General features: G+C 50.3%; 1 protein-coding gene across 1 annotated transcript in view; it reads left to right on the forward strand.

Annotated features, from left to right (window-relative positions):
• The window catches only part of LOC144155817 (uncharacterized), a 295602-nt gene that overhangs the window by 252023 nt on the left and 15785 nt on the right, over positions 1 to 27794 (forward strand). The window contains exon 3 of the transcript XR_013319646.1: positions 12354 to 12498. The gene's annotated coding sequence lies outside the window, so the exon portion shown is untranslated. The remainder of the gene's footprint in view (positions 1 to 12353; positions 12499 to 27794) is intronic.

Consider the following 27794-nt stretch of genomic DNA (forward strand, 5'->3'; position numbering starts at 1 on the left):
AAAACACTTTGAGGGAGCATTGTGGGCCACGCGAGGATGGCCCACAATTTTTACTGAACAAATCCGTGATGGTTGACTTCACAACTCGGACGTCTGGCATGGAATGACACTATAATAAGAAGCTTGCCCTCATCCGATCCCAGCAAAAAACGCGTGAGTACTCTTAACACTGGGAAACGCTTGCACATGTTCAACGCTTTCATCTATTCAGTTTAGCGCTCGTAAAAGAAAGTAAAGCAAAATGGACATTGTGGTACCTTTTGATACTCGTATTTCCTGCGAAACCATTGAATATGTGTGTCATATTTTCGGGACCTAGGATTTGTCAAGCGGCGAGCCGGGTCAGCGAATAAAAGCTACGTGTTTTTTTTATACATTTCTTGTATTATTTGTATAAAAACATTTTTCTCTGCGAGCTAAGCGATTAGAGCTTTCAACACTCTTTATTCGCCGAACTTGCGTGTGTCGCTTCTACCGTGACAGCAAAACGTAAATTCTTTAGTGTTGTCAGTGGATCCGCCAAGGGCTAGTGCATTGAAAAGCGAGGGCCACCAATCCATAAAAGTTGTGAGAGGAGAGCAGCCATTTTGCGGCAGAACTGGCTATATAGGGGCAGTCAGGCGTGCTATATACGGTCTGAAATAGCCGCCCCCTCCACCGTCGAATAAAATAAAAAATCGGAAGGAGCCACGCATGAACTCTGCAACAGCTCGATTGAAAAGCAGATCAGTGCATTAAGCCGATTAACCACGGGAAAGTCGTGCGCCTTCTCGCACGAACAATGCGGTAAGCCTTTTAAAACCTGGGTGCTCTAAACTCACAGTATAACAAACCTCGTCGAGTCACGAGAGATATAAGCAAATTAAAGCAAATTTTATACCGTCATAACAAGCCGAGAAGAAATTTCGCCAGCAGCAAAGAATAGCAATAATTATCATTGTTATCACATAAATCAGCACGATCAAACGAAACTGAATATCTTTCAGGAGTTCACGTTAAAATGCACCCCCTGTTAGTTCTGCAAGAAGACAGGTTGAAACAAGGTCAGGCCCCGCAGCAGCAGTTGCTAGAAGGACAACGCAACGGGAAACGGTGCAGCAGGAACGCCTAGTCCAGAAATATATGGCTGACCAGTTACGAAGAGCGAAAACCTGGCAGCGAAATCTTGCTGGAAAGCTGGGATCGAGCAATTTTTCACGGGATGTCTAGGTTGCCACCGTACTTCATGCCCTCCCTGGCAAACCGGCCAAGGTCCCGCGTGGTTTTGGTGTGCTTTTCGGCGCTCGCCTAGCTGGTTTGATACCCCCAGGCAAACTACGGTAAGTGCACTGGTATGACCTGGTGAGAGAGAGAGAAATAACTTTATTGGGAGAGGCTGGTGATCCTAGGCGGTATGACCTGGTCTCGAAAGAATTTTTTCAACAAAAATCTACACAGGCATTTATTTTGGCCTGCAAGGAGGAATGCAGGAGGAAAAATATGCAACTTCGTTTGGATGCGAGGAAGAAAACGTTTTTGCTAGTACTCGAATCAGTCGTTAACATTTAAAAGCTGATAAGACAAAACAAAGTGTAAAGTCGAGCTATCTCTCCTGCTCTTGTTAGCAGACCGAACACGTTGACGCACCATGTTTTGGCAAGACGTGTAATAGGTAATTTTTAACGTCTTGCGAAGGGGCTAAACTCTACTCAGGACCTGTCTGGCCTTGATGCCGCGCAGATTTTGAACTTGAACGTGAAGTTGGCAGGGGCTTGTATGCTGGGCGCTTTCACCACGTTCAGCGAAATAGCTTTCACCTGACTCAGTCCAGTGACTGAGCCCGTTTCAAAATAGTTAAGAGGACAATCGCGAGACTCGCAAGGAGTCGGCAATACGCAGGTTGTGCGAGCACATGGTGGAGATCAGTTTGAGCAGTCAGGTGCTGCGACTATTGTTGGCTCGCTTCCCTTAGTCGGTCGTAAAAAGAAGGGTGCCAGCGCCTAGGACTAGTGCGAAACCCCCCAAAAAAATTTTTACCATCCTTCCCTGAAGAACGGTAAGAGAAGCACAAAAGCTTTCTGACATCAAGACTGCGTCAAAAGTGCGTCAAAACCTTCGCTAAAAATGCGTGCAGCCTTCGCTGAAAGTGCGTCCATTCGGTCGTGAAACCTTCAAAGACCCAAATCCCAGACGAAGAACGAACTTGTAGAATTGCTTGGGTTTGTGCGAGTTGGTTCATATCGACTTGAAATTTCAGCTTGAAAAAAAAAAAAAAAAACAGAGGACTTAGGAAGGAAACACGGACACAATGCTGACTATCAACTGAGTTTACTAACAAAAAAAGGGGAACATATATACATGAAACATTGCACAACATTGGCACAGCGCGACACTCTTTTTCCCGAGATCAGTTAAGAGGATAATCGCTAAGCAGGTCCAGTTCTTTCTCTGGAAGCGCTACGGAAGCTGTGCTGACGCACGCGTCACCTTTCTTGCTGGTGGCCACTGCTTCGACGACCTCACGTGCGAGGCGATTGCGTTTCTTCCAAAGTACGTTGATGTCGTCGATGCGCGCGGTGCATTTAATTGGGGCAAGGGCGGCATTGGAATGATAGGTGGCCGGATGACGTCGTCTTGTCTTTTGTTAGTAAACTCAGTAATGTTCGTAAGTCAGCATTGTGTCCGTGTTTCCTTCCTAAGACTTGTGGTTCTTGCTCAAGCTGAAATTTCAAGTCGAAGAACGAACCCATACGACGATTTTTCGCGCACTGAGCAAACGCATCTACAAACGATCTAAACGTATACCGATTCGTTGTTTATGAGATAAATGTGTATTGTACTCCTTCATGATCGATGCGTGCAAAACCGCTCCTTTTTCGCGATTTTCAAGTAACCGTTTTGACGCAGTGGAAACCCGGTTTCACGCACGCGCCGTGTGTAAAGATATCTTATCAGAACTTTGTGGTCGAACAACCGGTCTATGGGGAGAGAGAGAGAGAGAGAAAACTTTATTTAGTGGCCCGATAGTGTTCAGAGGGTCAGCGGTTGAGCCCAGCTTGGACCCGACGGTGGCCCCCTGTGGCCGGGCCGTTCATGGAGGTGGTTGCTGTGGCGGATCTCGCTGAAGCACTGGAGGTCCCGCACGGATCGCTAGAGCCACAAGCGCCTTCTGGATGTCCTTATTGGGGCTGAGCAGCGCGGCCTCCCAGTCTGATTCGTTGTGAATAAAATTGTCGGTCTGCATAGTGGGGCACTGCCATAACATGTGTTGCATGTTGGCCCAGACTCCGCAGGATGGACAGAACGGGCTGTATAAGCTAGGGTGTATTCTGCTGTACAGTGCTGGGGAAGGAAGGGTGTTCGTCTGGATTTGACGTAGTGTGGTCGCTTCGTATCGAGTGAGTGAGGCGTGCGGGTGTGGGTAAATGCGTCTAGCGTCCTTGTAGTAAGCAAGGACATCTTGAAAGCTAAGGAGGGGTGCTGAGAGCAGAGTAGTGGCCGGATGATCTGACGCCTGGTTGGTGAGCTCGCAGGCCAGCTCATGAGCCACCTCATTCCCCTCCAGGCCCGAGTGGGCGGGGGTCCAAAGGATACGTATGGGAGGTAAGTGCGGGGTCTCGGGGATGGTGCGTAGTATGCGAGCAGCTGGGGGACTGCACTTGCCGTTCGTAATGTTTCTCAGGGCGGTCTGAGAGTCAGTTACGATGATTCCAGGAGAGGCGATTTGTACAACCGCAAGGGCAATGGCTGCCTCTTCTGCGTCTGTGATGTCGCCATGGGGCAAGGTGCATGCGACTTCCTGGTTATTGGGAAAGTTAGATGTGGCAGCGCAAAGGGCGGGGCGTCCTTTATATGGGGAGGCGTCCGTATACCACACATGTGAATGGGTCTTGAGGAGGCGGGTGAGGTAGCTCGTTCGTGCCTGGCGCCGACCGTCCTGCGAGCCCGCTTGCATGTTCTGGGGAAGAGGGGGCGCTTCTATCACCGCTTGTAAAAAGGCAGGCACGGGTTGCGCAGAAGGGTGTTCAAATGGGACCGTGCGGCCTAGCCGTTGTAGGATTTTTCTGCCCGTAGGTGTGAGTGCGAGGCGGTGCATGTGAGAAGTGCGCTGAGCCTCGATGAGCTCATCAGCTGTATTATGGATGCCAAGCTCCAGAAGGCGGTGGGTAGGGGCCGTTCCGGGAATTCCTAGCACCTGCTTGTAGGTACGGCGTAGAATTATATCGAGCTTTTCTGTTTCAAGTCGAGTCAGCAGGAGATAGGGGGTGGCATAAGTTATCTTGGAGAGTATGAAGGCTTGCACGAGGCGAAATAGAGTGTGTTCGGAAATTCCCTGCCGCCGATTAGCTACCCGAGTGAGCATGCGCCCGACCTGGGTGGCATGAACATCGAGGCGGCGGATGGTTTCTGAGTTGAGACCGTTTGCTTGAATGTGCATCCCCAATATCCGAATAACGGGAACCTGAGGTATGGGCGTTCCCCTGCTAGAGTATAAATGAATGCTCTGGTGGGGTGGAGGGGTGTGACGGCCTGGGTAGATGACTAACAATTCAGATTTTTGTGGAGAGCACTGTAGCCCCTTGCTGTTGGCGTAGCATTCCACTGTCCGGATGCCGGCTTGAAGGGCGTCCTGGATGTCGCCGTCTCTGCCCCCGGCTATCCATAGAGTAATATCGTCCGCGTATAAGCTGTGTCGGAGATTAGGTATCTGGGCTAGGGCTGGCGGGAGATCCCGCATCGCCACGTTAAATAGGAAGGGCGAGAGCACTGATCCTTGGGGAGTTCCCACATCGCCCAGCAGGATGGAATCGGTTTTGAGGTCCCCGATTGCAAGGCGTGCCGTACGGTGAGATAGAAAATCCTGTACGTAGTTGTAGGCTCTTGGGCCGACGTTCATGTCCGTGAGGCCGCGTAGGATGGCGTCATGGGCTACATTATCAAAGGCACTCTTGAGATCCAAACTAAGGACGGCCCGCGTGTCCCGTGGCGAGGTTCCGGTGCCCAGTATGATGTCATGGTGTAGCTGTATCAATACGTCCTGCGTGGAGCGTCCCTGGCGGAAGCCGTACATGGTTTCGGGGAGTAATTGGTGTGTTTCCACATATGCAGTAAGACGGTGGAGAACCATGTGCTCGAACAACTTCCCTAAGCATGATGTTAGCGAGATTGGACGAAGGTTCTCGATTTTCAGGGGCTTTCCTGGTTTTGGGATGAATACGGTGATCGCACTTTTCCAGTCATCCGGGACCACCCCGTCTGTCCAGCATTTGTTGAAGTAGGCTGTGAGTGCCGTGACAGAGGCGTCGTCCAAGTTCCGAAGTGTCTTATTGGTGATCCCGTCGGATCCAGGTGCCGATTGCGTACGTAGTTGGGCCATGGCTCTGCGGGTGTCAGACTCTGTGTACGGTGCATCAAGCGTCGGATTGGCTGTGCCGTGATATATGCGTGCAACTGACGGGGGCGCTAGAGTAATGTAGCGGGCTCGGAGCGCTGAAAGGAGTTGCTGGGGCTCGTCTGGATAATGGTGCAGGAGTTTGAGAAGTTCCTGTCGTTGGGATGTTCTGCTCTTGGTGTCGTCAATGAGATGACGGAGTATACGCCAAGTGCGTGAGGCACTCGTATTAGTTCCCAGATGTTGGCAGAATGAGTACCATTGCTGTGCCGTTACGTGAGCGACGTGTTTCTCTATCTCGCATTGAAGTTGTACAATTCTACGGCGGAGCGCCTTGCTACCCGGTCGGGCACGGTACCGTCGCTGGAGGCTAGATTTGGCTTCCCACAACCGTAGCAGACGGGAGTCCGCCTGTTGGATCTGAGCTTCCTGTGGTATTGTGCGGGTGTGGTGTTGAACGTCCTGCCGTAGCTGGGCCACCCATTCCGAGATATTCTCTATGGGCTGAGCGAGTTCGGTGCCCTGCAGTCGCGCCTTGCGGAACTCCGGCCAGTCAACGAGTTGCTGAGTAACGCCAGCACGACGTCTGCATAGCGGCGTCTCTAAGTGAATGCTCAGGATGTAGTGATCACTACCCAGGTCGACCCTAGTGTTGGTCCAAGTAACGGAACGGTGATGATTTCGAATAAAGGTGAGGTCGGGGGTGGTGTCCTGTGTGGTACTCGTACCCCGCCTTGTGGGTTGCATCGGATCGGTCAAGAGCGTAAGACGCTCTTGTTGTGCATCAAGCCATAAGCGGGTGCCCTTCGCTGTGTTCCGTCCGTAGCCCCATGCTGTGTGTGGGGCATTGAAGTCGCCTAGGACAAGGAGCGGATAATGATGGCCTGCCAGATCGGCCGCACGTCGAAAAAGTTTAGAAAAACGGTGAGCCTGCCGGGGGCTGCTGTACGTATTAAGTATAAAGACGCTGCTCTTGCGCTGGCCCGTGGTGAAAACCAGTTCCACCAGCACGTGATCGGCCCCCTCGACTCCCATGGCATGTTGTATAACTGGGATATTGCGACGTACCAGCGTGGTGACCAGGTGGTGGGGGCGGCTGGCAGGGACAGTATCTAACGGGGCAAAGGCACGGTAGCCTGCGAGTTTGGAGGTGCCATATGTCTCTTGTAATGCAATAACATCTGGTACAGCGTCGTTCCCCACTGCATTTAGGTGCTGTTGAAGGACGTCGCGCTTCTTTCGGTAGCTTCTGCAGTTCCATTGCCAGATAATTATGCTGCTATAAGGTCGTCGGTTATCTTGTCCCATGTTAATCCCCGAGAGTATTCTTAGGTAATGCAATATGCTCTAGGAATGTGCTTGTGTAGGGCTCAGGGGTGGGACGAGTGTACGGCTTGTGCTTAATTGGGCCGCCGCCCCCGGAGACCGGCTGGCTCTGCGTGTTTTCTAGAACCGAGATTCGGGCTTTCATGGCTGAGAATTCTTTTGCGATAGTATTGGTGAGATCCGTGATCATGCCCCTGAGCTCCTCCAGGCGGTCGTTCATTGCGCGTTCGGTTTTCTGTTCGAATTGCTGTAGTTTAGAGTCCACGACTTGCTCAGTTGTATACTGAGCATCCCTGGGTTTAGCATCAGGTCCCTTACGACGTTTGGAGGACTGTATAGAGGCGATTTCGGGCTCCGAGTCGGCGGGTGCGGGTATGTCGCTGGGGAGCTCACTGCGTGCTATTTCAGATGGGGTGTGCCGGGCTGAGTCGGAAGGAAGTGTAGTAGTGGTGTCCATGTTCTCCTGGGACGAGAGCTGTCCTGCCGCCTCACGGGCGAGTTGTGTACGTAATTGAGTGTTCTCTTCCACTAGGAGTTCAATCATTTGCCTGAGCTTAACTAATTCTTGCTGTACCGGGTCTACCTTATGTACGTGCTGTGTGGACTGGGAGGCCAATTCTGCCCAGCTCACCTTGGGGGCGCAGCGGAGCTTGTAGCGCCTGATGCTGGAGACCGGATCTGGCGTCGGCCGGAGCAGCTCCGCTGGCGAGTGGGAGACGAGGTGGGATGGCGAGTGGTAGACAAGCTCTGGCGCTGTTCTGGAGGAGGGCTGTGCTGGCGTCCACTAGGTTTAGGCGTCGGAGAGCGTCCGAGCGTGACGAGGCACCCCTTGTTTGTAGATCTTCGCTTAGAGCGGGAGCGGTGCTGAACCCCTTGGGGTGCGGCGGGGCCTGCGAGACGCGGGACGGAGGGCGAACGGTCCCGTGGGTTGCCTGAGGTATCCCGGTCCTTGCTGTGAAATGATCGTCGGGGAGTGTGCCTTCGGTGTCGTTCTTGATCCCAGCGGCGTCGTTGCAATAGGTAGGGGGTGCGATACCGCTGTTTGCACGTTTTGTCGCCCGTCTTGTGGTCTAGGCCACAGATGGCGCAACGTGGGGTGCAAGGATGGACAGGAGTTGGATCGCGAAGACCACATACCGGGCAGACTTCGAGAGTATAATTGTCTGGTTTGGGGCAGACGTCGATACGGTGCCCATATGCTGCGCATCGCTCACAAACTTCGTGCTTTTTCTTATGCAGATAGCATTTGTATTCAGTCCCACGGTAATAGACGTAGTAGGGGACGGTGCCACCCTCGAAAGCGATAATCACTGAGCGGGACGTGCCTAGGCGTCGGGCTTGCAGGATGGTAGGGTTGCGGCTGTTGACGAGACTGCGGGTGATGGCGTCGGCGTCATCAGTATCCGGAATATTGTGTATGACGCCCTTCGCCGTACCTTCGGGTGGGGCCGTGTAGGCGCTCACTGCATGAGTTCGGTCCCCGAGACGAAGCGAGTCGATGCGCCCATAGAGAGTTGCTCTGGTCAAGCTAGGTGTGCTGACGACGATGACGTTGCGGAGGTTGTTAATGCGTAAGGTGTCGGCTAGCGCTTCTTCCAGATTCACGCCGGCTGCGTTGCGGATGCTGTCGTGGAGCACGGCGTGGCTGCATCGTTGTAAGTCGAGATTATTCTTCGGGCGGAGAATGATTTTCACGTCGGTCGGTGGAAGTTCCGGAGCTCGACGCTCTTGGCGACGGCCGCGAGACTTGGAGCGAGGGCGGCCATCTTGCCTGCCTCTTCTGGCATCGACGTGGTAGCCGGCGCCATGTTGTCCTTTGTTCGGCGACGTTAGGGTTAGCTGGGCCAGCTCACGGCGGCCTCGTCGGCGGTAGCTTTCGATCCAACCCGCAGCATTATTATAATCTTCAGGTGAGATAGACTCACCTTCGATCTCGACAGTCGGCATGTCGGCGGCTGCTTCAGACGATGGAGCTCTGCGAGCGGTGTCACGTAGCCGTGGCGGCGAGCACAGCCGCCTCACCGGCGGTCACACTGCTGAGTACGTTCAACTTATGCTGCTCACCGTAATAAAAATCACCTCGCCGGGTAGCGGAAGACTTGCGGAAGACGATCGAGTGGTCCGCGGCTCAATCGAGGTAGATAAATGCCACTCTCTATGGGGAGATGCATTCGTTTTTGACAGGACCCCATCAGTCCCACTAAGAAAGCTTTCGCTTTAAAAAAAATCAGTGCCATACCACTCTGTGAAGGCGCATGACCAGTGGAGCTGTTGGTGGGTTACTACGCCACACGCGCGCGCCTCGTCGACACACTCCGATGTCACGCCCTGCCGTAACGTTATACGGCCGCGCGCCCCCGCTGTTCAACGCCACGCACCGTGGTAAGAGGTCCCCAGGAAACCACTATCTCACACCGCAAGAGTGACGTCGAGATGATTGGCCACAAGCTACCTCTCAGATGCACGCCTTGCGCTGTTGTCTTTGCGAAGATCCCATGTCTCGCTCAAATCGCATGCCCCGCCGCAGCATTCACCAATTCCGCACATTTGGTAACACTTATTTGTCGTTCTGTAGCGTTGTGGTGAGGCCGTCGTGCGGCTCTTTGTGTAGCCCAAAGTTCACATTCAGTATCACGCCAGAAAAGTACTTTCCTTGCTCTTCGTATAACTTTGTATTTTTTCTAAACCCGGTCCCCGAGTGTCTGCGTTTCGTTACAGCCGCGAGGCCTGCAGTTTTACTTCCTCGCTGAAGTTGGCTCAAAGTGTGTTTCCAAGAAGTCCTCGTAGGTTGGCTTTGCCGCAAGACTCCCGAACGACCAGTCAATGTGTCCAAGTGGGCAAATTCAGCGAATGACGACGCCAGCATTGGGATTTACTAAAAAATTTCCTCTACGCAGGAACATAGCGCAATGCAAAACGACAAGCGCGTTATGCGCGTTTTCCGTGCGCAGACCCTATTTTAATGTTAAACTATATGCGTGGCCTCGTCATTCTCCGAATTCACACACTTGGACGCATGTCGTTCTTGAGCGCTGCGGCGAAACCGACCGACGGAAAGTTAGTGTAGGTCCTGTCTCCGTTGAGTTCCTAACTATTTGCATTGTGTATCACCCGCGGAGTGATCGTTTGTGAGGATCGCACAGATTTGTTTGTCATATATTCAGTAAAATCTTAACGCCGACTTCTCTGTGCAGGACGATAGTCGGAGATCAGTAGCTTCTTTAATACAAGCACCCGTAAGTTGCAATTCTATAACTCTCTCTACACACTGCCCGTGTTCATTTCTCCCAAGATTATTTTTCTATACCAACTATTCAGGTTGTATACGAGATAAGTTAAAGCGCAGTCCACAGCCTTCGAGCTTTGTTCCGCTCTTATATTTAAAGCACTCGCATAGGTGGAGAAGAGAAAGCAGTTCCTTGTTTTAAACCTTGTGGAAACTAACAGGCAATTTTTGGGGTCGCGAACCGCCCTGGGCCCAGCTAAGGCAACGGGACAAACACAAAGGCAGCGATGTACCTTCCCTTGCCTTACTGTAGTGCCTGGAGCACTGCACTGGCCACACGCACACCCACAAAAACACATACAAACAAGACGTCTGGGGAATTTTTTTCCTCGGGCTTGTTTGCGGGTCTTATTCGCGGCCCATATCTGACGTGTATCAATTGGAGAGTTCGCACCAGTTCGCTCTCAAAAAGCCGGCCATTATCGGGTGCTTGTCGTGTTTTCTCGCTCTAACCTGAAGGCTGTTAGCGTTGGCCCTGCTTCTATACTTCGGTAAAAATATATCTGCTCGGGGCCGCCAATCACGGGACGCGACGAGAGAGTGCTCTTGAGCTTGGCCGGGTTTATGACTGCCGTTGACCGATTGGCGGTGGTCGCTATAATGCCGGCGCGAGAGTGGTGGGCTCGAAGAGCGTCTGTCTTTGTTTCTGGCGCGGCCCGAGCCCGGGGCCTGCACAGAGCTGGCCCCGTGTGTGGCCCTGTTGATGAAAAAGCCGCGGGTCCAGGGCTATATACTTCGCGCAGGCGCTAGCCTGACCATGAGATTGCGAAAGCTGTTTGAAACGTTGTGCAGACCGAACGCAGCGCCGTGAATGATTCGGCGCAAACCAGCCATTGCTTCACGCTGCGCGTCTCCAAGGCGGGCGCGTTTATTTGGCCTGTCCGTCGCACGGACCTCCCTTGCAACGCGAGGATCAAAAACGGGAAGGCGGCAACAGATGCGCGCGTGTGTGCACCGCGCCGGAGGCCGAGTCCCGCCCAGCGGCCGAACCGCAGGGAACACGTGTGTGCACAAGCGGTGCCTCACAGCAGTGCCCTTGGACTCCGCGGCTTTCCTCCGGGACCAATTTTCCATGGCTCCCCGCATCTTCGTAATGCGCGAAAGCTTAGGTGAGGACTGAACGACGCAACGCTGAACGTACAGGGTGTTCCGTGGCTCTGGCGGGCCGGCCGCCTGCTGCCGGAAGGTTTGGAACCATCAAGACGGACGACCTTGTGATCAGTTAGAGGGAACGCACTGACCGGGATTAACCCTGAGCGGGACTAGGAACGTTTGTTCCGTGAACCGTCGGAGAAACAGGAGAGTCATCTGAATTGGTCAGTCTGGGCTTCACGTCTTCTGACTCTTTGTGACTCATCTGGGGTCACTCAGCATTCGGAGCCTATCAAGCAAACACGAAAAAGGCAGTTTTCCCTAAGTGCGTTACGATGTTCTCGGCTCTGCAAAGTGAAGACAAGCAGTGGCAAACTCGGGACAAATACCACGAACTCTTCCGCTGTTTTATCACTGCGTTCTTCCTCTTTTTCCCCTTCTTCCATCTTTCTCTATTGCCACACTTTAGGGGACGGAAGCTACTAAAGCCGCCGCGCTTCATTTTTATCGAGCTCGACGTAGACCGAGTGGTACAATTTTGCCACTTTTCCTGCGTTGTTGAACTTCCGACTCGCCCGTACAAACTTTCGCGCATATTCGACGGGTGTCAGAGCTTGGCGCCTCCTTTTACGGCTTTTTACATATACGGATTTCGCGGGAACCGACGCTTCCTCATCTCGCTGTGGTGTCATGCTTGCCGGGAAAAGCGATTTCAGTGGGCTACAACGAGGCGGCCTCGAAAGCAGCAAAATGAAGCGCAAGGTCACGCGTAAAATGAAGCTTTTAACAGACTGCAGTCCACGACACCAATCGACATTTGGTTATCCGAAAGTCCCGCGATCCAGGAAGAGTGAGCGAGTGACATAATAAGGCCTTCTGATGGAAACAGAGTACACAAAAGTGAAAGCCGCGCAGCAGAAAGCGCTTAACAGATGTCTTCGCAGAGGAAAGACTCTCATCCGCCATAACGCAGCCATGCGGCAATAAATAAAAGGTAATAATTTTCTCAAAGACTTCGCACCTGAAGGAGAATTCTTTTTTGTCCAACTTTCAAACAGACAACACCTCCTGTATACGGCCGTCGCTCTATAATCCCTCCCTTGGAGTCGAGCAGTTTGTAGCGCGCGAGCGAAGCGATCGGTGACTCAAAGTGAGGGCGCTTTTTCGGTTCGAATATTTCGAGAAAAGCACTGCCCATGAAGCATGTTTTTGCAGAGAAAGAAGAGCTAAAATATTTACTTTTCAAAAAATCTCCCCCGCCCCCTTGATTTCTTCCAGAAATCTAACGGGCCACCTTGAGAAGTGAAGGTACCGGTGAGGGCGAACAGGAGCCTCCTGACGATGGCAAGCGACCGGAACGAGCTTCGGTGGGTCCTGTCCAGAGGGCTGTCCAACTGGTGACGGGCGCGGCCACAGAGTTCAAGTGAGTTCAACATCGGATAAACAGACGGTCCAACTAGGCCCCCACCTCTACGTTCTTGGGAAGTTCTAATTTCAACTAGTAGTTATGGTTTAAGAAATAGTTTTTTTAATTTGCTATTGTAAAAACAAATTGAACGTTTATTCTTGAAATTAATGAAAAGAACGGTGGTACTCTCGGTTCCTTACTTACATTTTGCCACAAAAGTTCCCGACTTTTCCATAGCTGTGCATTATGTGGACATGTACGAGCCATGCAGAACTTCAGTACTACTAGTTTGGAATTGGTCCTGCGTGCATATACTTCGTGTCAAGTAAATTCTTTACCTTTGGCCTGGCGGCTGAATCGACAGACAGACAGACAGACAGACAGACAGACAGACAGACAGACAGACAGGCGAAAAGACAGACGGACGGACGGACGGATGGGCGGACGGACGGACGGACAAAATGTTCAAGTTCAGGTAGCCCAAGAAAGACTTGTATTAAAAAGTTACGTACACGTAAACCTTGCGTGGGCAAACGTCATGCGTCAATATAACACGAAAAATGGTGGACCAAACTATTCATAGGGTAGCAGATTACCCAGGGAAGCTGTTTCGGTTTCATTGGGTTCCACACATTCCCGAAACATAACACGATTGACCGGTGCGCAGTCCAAAGGAGTGCACGAAAATTGCGTCTTGCTAACCAGCGGTGTCCACGTGATGGGAGGTGGGAGCGGCTGTGTCGTGTTCGACTCCACACTTCTCCCCAGCCCCCTCAACTCGGCTTCTGCAGCGCCGCGCTCTCTTTCTTCCCGGTTTTCCGTACACGGACATTTTCCTGCTTAGTAACCCCGTGGGCACGCTTGCAGTGGGCCCATACAGAGGTCACAAGTGAGAATCTTCGCTGTAATAAGCAGGAGTGCAAGGGAGGAGGAATGCAAGAGGAGGAGCAGGATAAACATCTTTATTGTTGGCAAAATTTGCGCGGAGTCTTCAGGACGTGAATTCCTCAGTCCGAGACCCCATATGCCTTGCCAGCCGCTTCAGCCCGCTCCACCAATCGAAGCTGGTCAGACAGGCATGAGCTGGACAGTGGGTGCCTCTAGAGCTCGTGAGAGTTGAGGGATTCGGTTTGGGGAGAGGGTGGGAGGGGCATCCACTAACCATTCAGTGTTACCATCGGTGGGCGTCAGACATCCGCTAAAGAGCAATGAGAAACCCGCCAGATTCCGCTAGATTCTAAAACATATCCGCTAAATTTCCCGCTAGGGCCTATTTTATTTAAAATAACAGTGCAATTTCGTATGATAACTACCTTTACAGTGCAATTTCGTATGATAACTACCTTTATCATTCTTAAAAGCTCCCCAAAACTACGAGAGCTGAAATAATATATAAAAGAGTCTTTCAAGGCGTCTAACAGAACACTTCAGGTTGCAGTGCTGCGGGGGTCGTCATTGGTCAACCTCATCACAGAAGAGGCTAAAAGTTAACAAGTTATAAATGTTCACACTGATGAAAAAAAAAAAAAAAAGAACGAAAAGAAAGAAGAAAAAGAAAAACACGTCGAGGTCTTCGTCGCCGCTGTCGTCGTCTGACACCATCTCCACGGGATCGCTGGTACTTGTTGAGAGACCAGAAAGATGACTTGGTTGCACATACTTTGCAGATGTCCCGATTGCACTAACAACTGCTGCGGGAAGTTCGTAATCAAAACAACTTTTCCGGTGTCACTTCAGTCCCGCTCTTACGACGAGGACGGCGTTTGTTGTTTCAGGCTTCAGCTTGTTCCTCATCTTGGATTTTACTATGTTAGGCTGACTAAACCTCATCTCTACTTCGGCATTTGAATACGGCAGCACGAGCATCGACATGGCAAATCCGGCCAGCTCGGCGAACGCGTTTTCGCCGCAGGCGTCCGTATAGGAATGAACTTCACACCAGAACGACTGCGTGGACGATATTTGCTTCCAGTCCAGGAGGGTGATTTTGCTCCACTGGTTTTGAATTTTTTCGATTGTCTCAGAGCCGTTTTGAAACCTCACGGATTTGTTTGTCTGAGATAGGCGGAGCAAGGGAACAGGAGCCCTCCTAACCTCTGAAGTTAAGCAATTTCTGCATTTTTAGAGGACACGGAAATGGTTTCTTGCAGGGCGATTTTGAATCGGTGCACTGCGTGAGGTATCCGCCAGAAATCCGCTATGTATGAAAATGGCCCGTCAAAAAATCCACTAGCCGCTAGACTAATTTTTCCCCCGTCAGAATAAAATGAAATCCGCCAAATTTAGCGGAAAATCCGCTAAATTGGCATCACTGGACAGGGTGCCGTCCGCCCCACGGAAGAGGCAGGTAGGGGAGCCAGCTTTTGCTGAGTAGTGGCAGACCCTTTTAGGGTAGGGAAAGGTGTTCGTTTGCAAGGCACGGTAGTGGTGTGCCTTCAGGATAGATAGGTGTTGGTGGGGAGGAGGAAGGGTGCGTTGGGTCAGGCGTAGATGTTGGGTCATTTCTGGGTTGGTCAGAGGGGATTAAATCTCTCCGAGGTGGCGTTTTCTTTGCTCCTCGTGCGGCGTGTCATTACTCGCGCGAGGTCGTGCGGCGTCTCGTTCCTTTACTACTACTCCCATTTTGGCTGGAGTCCATACGATCTGGATCTGTCGCTGCGGGGGAGGCGGAATAGCATTGCGCGAACCACAGCGTTAAACGTTCCGGCCTGGAAGTGCAGGCAGGCCTGTTGGCTATCCGTCACTAAAGTAGTAGCCTGGGTAGAGGAGATGGCAAGGGGATTGCCGCATCTTCAGCTTCAGGTGGTGAGAGCGTTTTGACAGAGGCAGTGATAGCCTCCTTGGGTGCGGCTTACTCTCAAGGCGAACGCTGGGCAGGAGGGGTATGCTGACACGTCTGTGAAGACCGCGTTAGCAGCCTGACTGTACTGCCGTGTGATGGCCTCCGCGCGAGCCTTACGCCGTCCAATTCCAAATCCTTTCCGTGTCCCCCCTCCCAAAAGAAAACAAGGAAAAAGTGGGGAACAACACCCGCACCAGCAAAACCATGGCAGGCTTACAGCCAATTAGATATATATGAGCAGGGGCAAGCGCCCAGAACCAAATTTCAGAAAAAACCAAATAGTAGATTTACAGAAAACAAACACACACCAAAATATAAAGAAACCACAACACGAAAAGAGCACAGGAGGCGCACAACGCTCCAGTCTTAAGAGGCCCTAAACTCTAACACCCGCAGCTGCTAGGGGCAGTATCCGTATTTCCGAATTCACGCAGGCTGTCTCCACTGCACAGTCCGGCTACAGAGAAGCACACCTCGAAGAACAGTACGCCGCGCAGATCTGAGGATGAGCACAAGCGGTCAACTTTATCATAGGTAGCAACCACCCACAGAACTCTAAATTGCATTAGAAGAGGCCGCAAATCAGTACCGACAATCACAGAGACACGCACTACACCCCAAAGCAACAGACATCGCTTCGGAGCCCATTTCGTGAGCCCGAGATGTCCGGCATGTTCTTGCTCACAAAATCTAACCGACCAGCCCTCAAGAGCCTTTCCGTACGATGTGCTTTGAAGCACGCGCTCCCACCTCTTCGCCCATGGCCGCCGCAGCTTTGGCAACGAAGTCGGCAAGCTCATTTCCCCACACCCCTGAGTGTCCAGGAACGTGAAACAGAAAGACGGCAACTGAGGAAACCAATGATCTATAGCTGTTCTAAATTTGGTGAATATTGCCCGAGGTATGGTGACTAAAAGCGCAGAAAAACGCGGGACAAAGCGCTGGTCTTGTGTAGTCCTTCTCTTTGTCCTGCGTTTTTTGCACTTTTAGTCACCATGTCTCCATGCCAACTTGCCCACTTGTCGGGGCTCCTATAGTGTTCGAGGTGTTGAGAGCGCTTTCAAGAACAAGAAGTTGGTATAAACAATCAGTATAGGTGTAACCAGCGCTCGATAGCGTATTATTTTGAAGGTAAAGGAATAGACGATGTAGAGCAATTGCTTCCGCGTCATAGGAGCTTGTAGGAGGGCTAATACAGTAGTGTTGGGCTGTTACTATAACGTATGGAACACTGAACACGACGAATGCGGCACCAGCAGATGTCATGGTGAAAAAAAACCATCCATGGACGCGTGTAACACTGGACTCGTTAAGAGTCGTGAATCCACTGGGGGAGTCAGTTCTGTTGTGAGGAATTTCCAAACGAAGAGCAGGATGACAGCCCGTCCAGTCTCGAGGGTGGTCCACCTCCGTGGGATAAACACGTGTATTGGGCACATCAACAGGCCGCTTAAGGTGAAGCAAATTGAAAAGACGTGTTTCAACATGTCCAAAAGGATGGACAAAGGAAGTGAATGGGCCAACACCTCCATCACTGCGGCACGGGTGCTCGTGTAAGCGCCGGTCACTACAAAAAGCGGAAAGCGCATCAAGGAGTGAATCCTCGCCTTAAGCAAATGATGCTGCCGGTCACCCCACCATGCCGGTGCTGCACAAGTGATGGCCGGCAGAATTACGGGGTGGTAGAGGAGCCGCAGGTGGTTTCGGTCTAAAAACGAGTGCAACCTCGCAAATGCTATTAGTGCAGTACACATCTTTTCTATTCGACCACGCAGGTGATTCGCGCGCGGGCAACGAATGTCAAGTGCCTGTCGAAGACGACTTCAAGTAGCTTTAATTCTGTGACCAGCTGCAATATGTTGCCACCAAGCTTGATTGTCGGCTTCCGCTGCGCTCTCCGCTCTTCCCTAGAAATCACGAGGCAAGTACATTTGGTGGGGTTGAGTTGCAACCACGGTGTAAGAATATTACCATGGTTGCAACTTAGCCGTGCGAGTCCATTTTGAAACTCGCTCGAGGGTTTCATCGGCAAGATGCTCGATCTCCTGCCGCGTCTTGCCCTTGACTACAACTACCATGTCGTCAGAGTAAGCTTGCAGGTGGTGCGGTGGTAGTGGTTGCTGTGTGGGATCAGGCGGAGTTAGCCTGGCTGGATATGCCGGCAATTGCTCCGCCCAAGCTCCTCCTAATTAGACAATGTTAGGGTCCTTTCACCACGAGATTGCCAGTTCCGTCTCCTGAAGGAAGCTTAGTAGATGGCGCGACACGTCCCAATGTCCCCTTGGGAAGACGATGAGGTCTAGAGTGTTGTGTGGGGCTACCAACTTTCGAATCGCTTAGAGCATTGCAGTCCGCTCGACATCATGCTCTGGGCAACACATTACATAGTGGTTAACATCCCCTATCACTGCACATGGCGAACACAGGGGCGATCGCACGAGGCCCATGTTAAATAGCTATGCTGGGGTCTTCGCTGAGCCCGTTCGGATGCGGTACAGCAATGTTGCCTTCGATCTCGTAAGTCCCTTTGTGACGCAAGGCTCTCCGCTCTTCCCTAGAAATCACGAGGCAAGTACATTTGGTGGGGTTGAGTTGCAACTTAGCCGTGCGAGTCCATTTTGGAACTCGCTCGAGGGTTTCATCGGCAAGATGCGCGATCTCCTGCTGATGATAGGGATCTTCCAAGGACTTGAAATGTTCGACGACCGTTTGCCGAAAGTTTCACTTGTAATCCTTATAATAGCGTAATTGCGACGACTGTTTGCGAAAGTTTCACTTCTAATCCTTATAATAGCGTAATTGGAGATGATTAGCAGAGCAATATTTTGAAAAAAGTAAAAAAAAGAAGAAAAATGTTACAAAAATACTGAAAATGGCGAACCGCGTAAAGCCCTGCATTCCCGCCATAATGCTGATTTCGCACAAGTTCCACCTGTCATCGTTATATTAGCGAAATTGGAGATAATTGGCTGAAACAAAATTAAAAAAATAATAAATAACGAAAATATAAAAAATACGGAAAATGGCAAACCGTATAACACCCTGCATTTCCACAATAGTGCAGATTTCGCGAAAGCTCCACCTGAAATCGTTATATTAGCGTAAGTGAGATGATGGACCGAAAGAAATTTTGAAAACTAAAAAAAAATAAGAAAAAAATATATAAGAAAATTACGGAAAATGGAGAACCGTGTAACACCCTCAATTTCCACAATTATGCCGATTTCGCAAAAGTTCCACCTGTAACCTTTATAACAGCGTGAATGGAGATAATTGGTCGTACAGGATTTGGAAAAACAAAAAAAAATGGCTTTAAAGAACTCACACTCAAGGCAAGCGGCATAAGAATGCGACGCATTAGAAGACAATTCTCTGAATTTTTGAAGAATTTTTTTATTTACTATTTACAACGGCGGAAATTTTTTTACCAGACAATCGCTACAACAGCAAGAACAACATCGGCGCTTCTTAGCAGAATAGGGAGCTTAGGGCTTCCGCCTTAAAGGGGCCCTAAATAGGCTTCCGAAGGTCGCCATTTCAATCGCGCAATCGCTAGAGTACCCCTTCACGACAACGTGTACCAAATATTACACCTCTTCGTAAAGCAGGGGCCGCACAAAGACGAAAAAAAGATTTCACTTTCTCTCCTGGCTCACCAACCATACCTTGCCGCCACACTTGCGCGCTCTGACGCAGTTCTTTCCGGCTCTGACGCGCCTCTATGACGCACGAGACACAGCCCAGTGCGGCGCCGCGAGCGCGAACCACAGCGACTGCGCTCACCGTGCAACCGGAGTCTGGTGGGCGGAGCATGCGCGTCGAGTGCTAAAAAAAAAAAAAAGCGCGCGCAGGGCTTGGCGCAGCCAATGACTGCACATACATCAAGGAGGGTGATGGATTGCCCTGTTTCTCTCAGTGGTCTTGCGCCGGGTCGATGACGTCGCGGCTTCCACAGTGCTTCGGAGGAGCTACTAGAGGAGGAGAGCCCCAGGCCTTATGGGTGGCCCCTTTTAATGAGCGATAACTCGGCTAATACTTAACGCATTTAAACAATTTTTGCGGGATGACGTTCCTTGGATAGTACTCCAGTTACTGTGCACGCAAAATCGTAACATTTGGCAGCCTATTTAGGGCCCCTTTAAAGATGGAATCGGACTGGGCATTTAATGGGGAGAAATGACAACCCGTGGGTCGTGAGGCTAGCACAGTAGCTAACGAGATTCAGGACTAAAAGAAGGAGAAGGCAATTAAATTGATCAAATGGATAAATAAAAAAATTGTGGCCAAAGAATGCATTAGGACAGCGCAGGAAAGGTGCAGTTGGAGTTCAATGGGAGAAGCTCTCAGCCTGCTACCCACCACAGTCCTGCAATGGCACAAACAGGCTGATTGTGATTATCATGATGACGATGATGGTGGTGGTGGTGGTGGCGATGGTACTCGGTTTGATAGAGCCCTCAGGTTTCGTCGCGTGCCGATCCCGTAGGGGAGGGGGGGGGGGGGGTCCAAATCCTGCCAAAGAACGTTTAAGGGAAATTCTTTAGATGTTTCATGAAACGCGAAACGGGACCATCGTCGTCATCATCGTCGTCAGCACGAATTGCACAAAATGACCGTCTCTGTGAAGAAAATAAATAAAAAAAATTGGCTACAATCCATGCTGGGGAGGTGGTTGGAGAGCAAAGCTTAAAACGACACCCACAACAATTGCCCATGCGACGTCACTTCAATTCAGACACGTGACTGTACAAAGAGCGAAACCAGAGATTCTGCCAGCCGTTACCTGGAATTCGCAGGGGTACCGCCGACGCACCCGCCGGTGCGAGCAGGCAGCTGCGAACGGGGAACGCTGAGTAACAGCGCCCTATCGCCGCGCCATCTACACTGTGCTCCGGGAGTGAAAACCGCCCTCCCCTCCTCATCCGCGTTCGGAGTCTCTTGTCCCGCACCCACGAAGGAATCGCTGGCGGTTAGAGGTAGAGAGATTTGCTTAAAGAACCCATTTGGGTACTTGGTCTCAAGACCAGGAGGCACCAGAGGGGGAACAAGAATTATCCTGGTGCATGCCGTGGGACATGCCAGCGGGGACTGCGCATTACCAGAACAGGTGCCCGCGGAGGAAACCTATCACTATGGGGAAACTGCCGCGTGAATGGCGGCCAGCCTGCCTGCCGGAGTAATATTCGGGGAAAGCGTTTATCGGAAGTCCCTTTAAAGGGACCCTGCAGCACTTTCGATAAGCGCTTTCACTCTTGCCTTCGCGTCTGGAACCACTGCGAAAGCTATAGTTATCGCCAGCACGGAGCGGCACTGCGGGATTTGCTCGTCGCACCACAAACGCCTTCCATTTCTGCTTTGTTTTTGTGGCTTTTTTTTTAAGTTGCCATCGAAAAGCGTTCGTTGCTGCAACTGAAGAAAAACCGGCCAACAGCCGCTTCATGGCCTTAGTGACGTAATTCAAGCTGTCGAAGAACGTCAAGACTGGGAAAGTAAGAAAAATCTTTGAGCCAGTTTACAAGTTATCTGATGGGCACAGATCACTAATTTTTGGCTGAGGTACTTTGCGACCCCGTAATATAAGTACTAGGTGTGTTGGGTGACTGCGTTCTGCAAGCAATTAAGATTAAAAAAAAAGTTGAAAAAAGTGTTGCAGGGTTTCTTTAAGAGGTAATCTTAAGTGCGAGAACCGTCAGGAAGGTTAATTCCTAGTCTTGGAGAGAGATAATATGGACGTAGAATATTATGGCAAAGGATGTGGCTGTTTTCACATACAAGCAAACGTGCACACCAGCGCGCAACGCGAGTGCTGTAACTAAATGATTTTCTAGGCGATATCACGGTATTCAGCGTCCAAATTTTGCAGTAAACTTTTGTTTTATTGTTTAATCTATGTGAAATAGGATAGTTATGTCGTAAAGCGGTTCCATCTTCTGAAATTACTTAATTAATGTTAAATTCGTGTAATGGCTTTGCACTTTCTCTTGGACAGTTGGCGGGTAGGAAAAACGTATTACGGTTGACTTGTAAAAACAACAAAACAGAGTTGAAAAATGATACATAATGCTAATAAAAAACGTACAGGCATTAAGAAGTATGTCACGTGCAGGAAACGAACAATGAGAACAAGCAAACGAGTAGCATTTTTTTCTTTAGGTGGCGCTTTTGCGACAAGCGACGAAAAAGACGACGCCTCGCCTCGCGCTTTCCTCTTGCACGAGCTCTCATGCTTCGGGTTCGGCCAGTGCGCAGAGGGAGGGAGTAGCAGCCATCGAACGTGGTTGTCCACGTCGCCTTATCCCGCCTCATCGAACAGCCAAACGCCGAATTCCAACCGCGAGGAAGGCTTAGTAGACCAGGCACACCCTTGGCCAACCCAAGGGTCTTCGACGTCGAGGCCGGTGGCGTGTCGCTCGGGCGCATCGTTATGGAGCTGCGCGCCGACGTGGTGCCAAAGACAGCGGAGAAACTTCCGCGTGCAGTGCACGGGGGAGAAGTGCTTCGGCTACAAGGGTTCAACTTTCCACCGGGCCTTCCCAAACCCCATGTGCCAAAGCGGGGACTTCACCAACCATGACGGCACTGGAAACAAGTCTATTACGGCAACACGTTCCAGGACGAGAACTTTCAGCTGAAGCACATGCATGGACCAGGCATCCTGTCCATGGCGAACTTCGGCGCCAACACGAACGGGTCGCAATTCTTTCTCACCACGGCGAAGGCTGGACTGCGCGTACGTGCTTTTCGGCAGACTCATCGAATGCATAGGTAACGTCAAAAAGGTCCAGGCTTTCTCTATATCGACCATTTAGACACTGTCATCGACTCGCTGTCCGGCAAGGAGCCCAGGAAGGCCGTCATCATCAGCGACAGCGGCCAGCTGTGAGGCGACGACTCCGATCGAGGACGCTGCCTCTGCAGACGCTCCGGCAGGCTCTGTTTTAGATGCGAAGCATGTCATGGTCTGGGCTATGTCCCTCCCTCCGCCGTGTGGCGTCCACACCCCCCACTGCGCATGCTCGGTTTGCTGAACGCCCGGTGGTGTCTTACCCTTTAATGGCTCCTGGAGCGACAGTGTTGCCGGTGTCTTCCTGGGCCGGCACGAGACGAGCACGCTTCACGCACTTCACCCGCCTTCGACGTTTCATCGTCGTCGGCGGCGGCGTGCGTCGGCGAGTCTCGGCGGGCCGTGATTACAAGCAGCCCACAACCATCCGGGGAACGTGCATCAACCTCATCTTCAGTAATTTTAGGGTTCATCCACTACAACAGTTCTTGACTTTACATTTCACAGACCATAAGGCGGTCATAATCAAAGCGGAACGCCAACCACAGCTCGACGTCACCTACGTTGAACATTATGATGATAATGCCTAAATAAAGACAAGCTCATACCACGTACAACGTCTCGATGATAATGCCTAAATAAAGACAAGCTCATACCACGTACAACGTCTCTCTCTCTCTCTCTCTCTCTCTCTCTCTCTCTCTCTCTCTCTCTCTCTCTCTCTCTCTCTCTCTCTCTCTCTCTCTCTCTCTCTCTCTCTCTCTAATGCCTCTCCACTCTAACACTCCCCCCCCCCCCTTCCAATAAAATTACACCATCTTTCCATAGGGGAACCCTGAGTAGTATGCGAAGCAGCCATGGGGTCAACGCAATTTCCCATTTCGTAGTTCCGGTAAGTGAAAAGGTTGGTAGTTACCATGGTAGTTACCATGGAAACCAAACGGTAAATATAACGGTAGCCACATACCTCAAACTAACGGAAACGACGAACTGTTAACTTATGGGCACTTGAATCGACCCCATGGCTGCTTCGCATACTACTCAGGGTTCCCCTGCGGGAAGATGGTGTAATTTTTTTTTTGCTGTGTAATTGTGCTTTCGACCTCTTGTTTTCTCTTGGTGGTTTACAACGTTGTTTTTTTTTCTTCTGCTTATCAAGCACACTTCTGGTATTTTGTTTTGGGTGCAATTCTGCCGTTTTCCTAGGCGTTTTGTTTCACTTCATTTCACGTTTGTTTATTAGTCCCGTTTTCTTTTCCTTTCACTTGAGTTGTTGGCATCGTTTTTGTTGGCTGTTTTACTGGTTTCTCTGCTGCATTGTTGTTGGTAGACTGGTTTTCTTTTTTGCTTTTTCCTTTGTATTAATCGCAACGCTGATAACGAATACCTGTTGAGGAGGCCATCAGCTATGCTTACATTAAAGGTTGCACGGTCACCCACCTCGTTCGCTTTCGCGCCTACCGGCCTGCTTTCCGGGAAATTAAACCGGGCCCTTAAGCCATTGCGTAAGTAGGTGGTTTGAAGGCGCAAGTCTAGCGATCATCAGACGTCCTGCTGCCTCGTGTTTGCGTATTTTTCTCTTTGCTTTCGTTTTTTCGTTAGACGCGAATGACTCCTGCAGCAGATGGCCGCAATTCACGCGGCAGCTTCCCCGCAGTCATCTTTTCCGCCTGAACCTGTTCTGCTCACGTGCCACCGGATTCAGCTTTCATGTGGCACACTTCAAGATTATTTTTGTTCCATGCCGGTAGTGTTCCTGCTTAGCGCAGGAATTAATGCACCTGCTTCCTACTGTAGCGACCCGGGTTCAAACCCCATGCAGACCCAAATGTCATAATTTATTTTTACAGGGGTGGTCACTTTAAAACCATTTGCGTTGACGCCGACGACGACGGTTACTTTTTGCGTTTGATGAGACATTGGCATTCGCCTTAATAAACGCAATTCGTGCGCGTTGTCGTAGCAGCAGCTCTGCCAAAAAGAACGCGCCCACACTCAAATTCGAGCCCGGGTCATTTGCGTCGTAAACACGCACTGAAGCCGTTGGTTGGCGATTATGGGTTATTCATGCGAAAGTATGAGTTAACTCGCTAGGACGGAAATCCGACGCACGTGGCGCGGAGACAGCACGCAAAAGGGGCCGCCGGCTCAACTAATAAAAAAAAAAAATCCCGGGCCATAAGTGTATTCTTGGCGCCTTGGCATTTTCGCCCACGGAGATGAAACCGTTGAGGGGTAGAGGTATACAGCTTTGGTGTGAAAGTCTCGTGTCTTTGAAACACGAAGCGTTCTAGCGCGAGGCGTTGGAAAACGAGTGTCTTGTCTCGATGTGTTCTTTTCGTACGCGTTTTTGCCCACGGAGACGAAACGTTCTAGCGCGAGGCGTTGTAAAACGAGTGTCCCGGTGTGTTCTTTTAGTACGCGCTACGTTCTAGCGCGAGGCGTTGGAAATCGAGTGTCCCGGCGCTTCAGTACAGTGACTACACGAAACGACGACGACGACACGCCAACAGCCCGAGTACCGAAGGGGCTTCGCCCCTAAAACTATCAGCGACCCTCCGTGGGCAGCTCAAGGAGAGTTGAAACACACCACAAAAGGTGATGATGGTGATTGTTGGATTTTTTGGCGCAAGGCCAGCTAGGGCAAAGAGCGTCAAACAAAAACACCACAAAAAGTAGCCGTTTAGGCCCCCTTGTTTTCATGTTTATGTAAATGACTTCGTAAAACTTTGCAAGCTTCTGAATATGTGGTTTATGCTGACGATCTTGCTCACTTTTTTGCTGCAATTAACTTTTGTCAATTAAACAATTTTGTAAACCCTGCTCTTATCCATCTCCAAAAATGCTCGGGGCTAAACCCCTTCGATATAAATGCAGACAAAACAAAGGCCATAATTTTTCAACTAAAGTCAAAGCAGGTAAATTCTTACATAAACGTTCGCTACTGAGGTAAAACTGTTGAAATTGGAAACAATGTATAAACTCTTGTCATTCTGTTCTCTCAAAACACACTTGGGAATGCTCGCATGCTCTTAGCGGGAGGTAAGTTATCTCTTGTCGTCGACATGACATCCCGGTATAAGTAAATACTACGATTCAAGGTAAAAAATCGACATGTCCGGAAAAACATACATCTTACAAAAATGTTTGTTAAGGCCCTTTTTAACTTCCACATATTGCTCTCTGTAGACATTTGTTTCTATAGGGCAATATAAGTCCAGTGTTTCAGTTGTACAAATGTAAGTTGGGCATGGACCTCAGGCGTAAGATAAGAGAAAACCGAAATTTCCCGTGTGACATCCAAATTAATAGCAAACACGTGAGTTTGCACCATTCGCAACTAAGAACAGTGGAAGGTGGTCACCTTGCGCGCAAAATATTTCTCGGGAAAATATCCCACACACTGTCGACTGTTTTCAAATATATCGTCTAATTTCCTATTTTTTTTTGCGAACAACTTATACTAATGACATTCACCAATTGTGCATAAGGCATTGTTAACAGCTTTTTACAGCGAAACTGTTTAGGCTACCCTTCCATATATTTTCCTGTCCGTAACACAAAGTTGTCCACGCCTATAGACAAAATAAAACCCGCGCGTTTGGGTTCATGTGGAAATTGAACCAAGGGGTCTAAATAAAGAGCTTAGTGCTTTACCATGACGCTATCCCGGAACTTATCTTTTGCAAACAATAACTATATTTACATGACTAAACATGGGTACAGTTGACATCGAAATACGAAGGCGCGAGAACACAGCCGAGGGTGGCTACATATTCGCACATAGATATGTTCACAGATAGATATGTTCACACATAGATATACACGAATAGAAGATCTCGGTTACAGACGTAAAGAAGATGGTACAAAGCTGGTACTATTAGGAAATGTCACAAAGTGCAATAACAAATAACGCTAATAACAAGTTGCGGTATGCAAAGCATGAATACGGCTTGACAAAAAGGACCAATGGTAAAGAAGAGATGGTGCATGTGAGGCAGAATGCAGTATTTGGCGTGTATGCCTTCAACGCCTACTCGTACCGTGTAGCATGTTTATCTCGGCGGATGGCCTCCTTTGTCTTAAAGGGACCCTGTAACTCTTTTAAACGTTTTTCTAAGTACTTAATGCTTTCATAACTTCATCAATAAACACAATCAGTACTTAGAATAGGGGGTCACAAAGTGCCCCAGCAAGATATGTTTTGCTTTAGTATGTCCATCATATAACTTAGAAACTCATTAAAAAGATTTTTCTCTCTTTCCCGGTGTTGGCGTTCTTCACGTGCTCGAATTACGTCATTACAGCGGCTATTGGCTGGCTTTCTTTAACCTGCAACAGTAAACGCATTCGATAGCACTTAAAAAAAGGCACAAAAACAAAGAAGAAACGGAAGGCGGATCAGCTGGGACGAGCAATTCACGCAGTGCCGCTCAGTGATAGCGATAACTATGGCTTTCGCAGTACGTCCAGACGTAAAGAAAAGAGTTAAAGGGTTTATCGGATAGTTGCAGAGTCCCTTTAAAGAAAATAGCTGTCTGATCACCTTGCGCCAGTGCCTCGCTCAGTGTTTCGTACGGTTTGGGTCTTTCTAACGCACCCGTCGTCTAGGGGAATTTTTGAACAAAGTGAGTTCAGGGGAGTTTAGGGCTCACAGCGTACTCAACCTCGTCCACCCGTGCTCCCCGGTGGGAGTGGAGGCCCAGGACGACGACACAACCGCTAAGGACGGGCATTCCGCTTCCGTATTTAGGTACCCGAGGCTCGACCAGGTTATCTGCCACCGTGTGCCAAAGAAAGTCTGTATTTCATCCCAAAAATAGTGGGCAGTGTTTCATGCCAGGAAGACGTGCTCGGGCGTCTCCGTTTTGCCGCTCAGGATACATCCTGTGCCGTAGTGCATAAAGAATCCTCGAGACTCCTGCCGCGCCATAACAGGCAACCGTCCGGCGTGATAATGAAAGAAATCTTTAGACCCGGTGGGCACAGGAAAAGCTTGCACATGTCTCATTGTGTTCGGGCCTGGAGAGCTCAAGTTAGGTTACCGATAAAGAGGCGGAAGTACTTTTGCCAGGAGGTCTCAGTAAAGCCGTCGTGGTTTAGCTTGGATGAGGTACTCCCACGAAAACTGCTCCCCCAAGGTCTCAGAGTGCAACGGCGACCTTTTTGTAGAATCCTGCGTGACTTAGACTGTGGTTAAGGCCCCGTGACGTGGCAAACCACCCGGTTAGGTGTGCGGAGCCAAGGCGCTGTAATGCCGCGTGGTGGAAAGAGTCAGACTGATTGCGTAAGTACAAGAAGCGCTGTACGTCCCGCTTGAACTCTACGTTCACAAGGCCCACACTTCCTTTCTCTAGACTCCAAAACAGGTTGGAACGACGCACGGGTTCATACGCTGAACTCCAGAGGAATACAGCCCATAACCGGTGAAATTTTTAATTGTGCTGGCGTCGATTGTAGTGATGCGTTCTCCGTACAGCACGTCAGGGTACACGAGGGCATTGCAGACGTGTGTCCTTGATAAAAGGGCGATGTGCCTCATCCTCCATGGCTGGAGTTTCCTCTCAAAAGCCGCCAGTTTCCCCCGCCATCTTGGCACGCACGCCTTACCTAGGTCGAGATTTACGCCGAGGTAACTTACAACACTGTCCTTGTAGTCAATGCCGAAGAGGCGTCGAGGCTTGC

The sequence above is a fragment of the Haemaphysalis longicornis genome, unplaced genomic scaffold (assembly GCF_048455015.1).
Source record: "Haemaphysalis longicornis isolate Haplotype H1 unplaced genomic scaffold, Haemaphysalis longicornis Haplotype H1 scaffold_1, whole genome shotgun sequence".
Lineage (NCBI taxonomy): Eukaryota > Metazoa > Arthropoda > Arachnida > Ixodida > Ixodidae > Haemaphysalis > Haemaphysalis longicornis.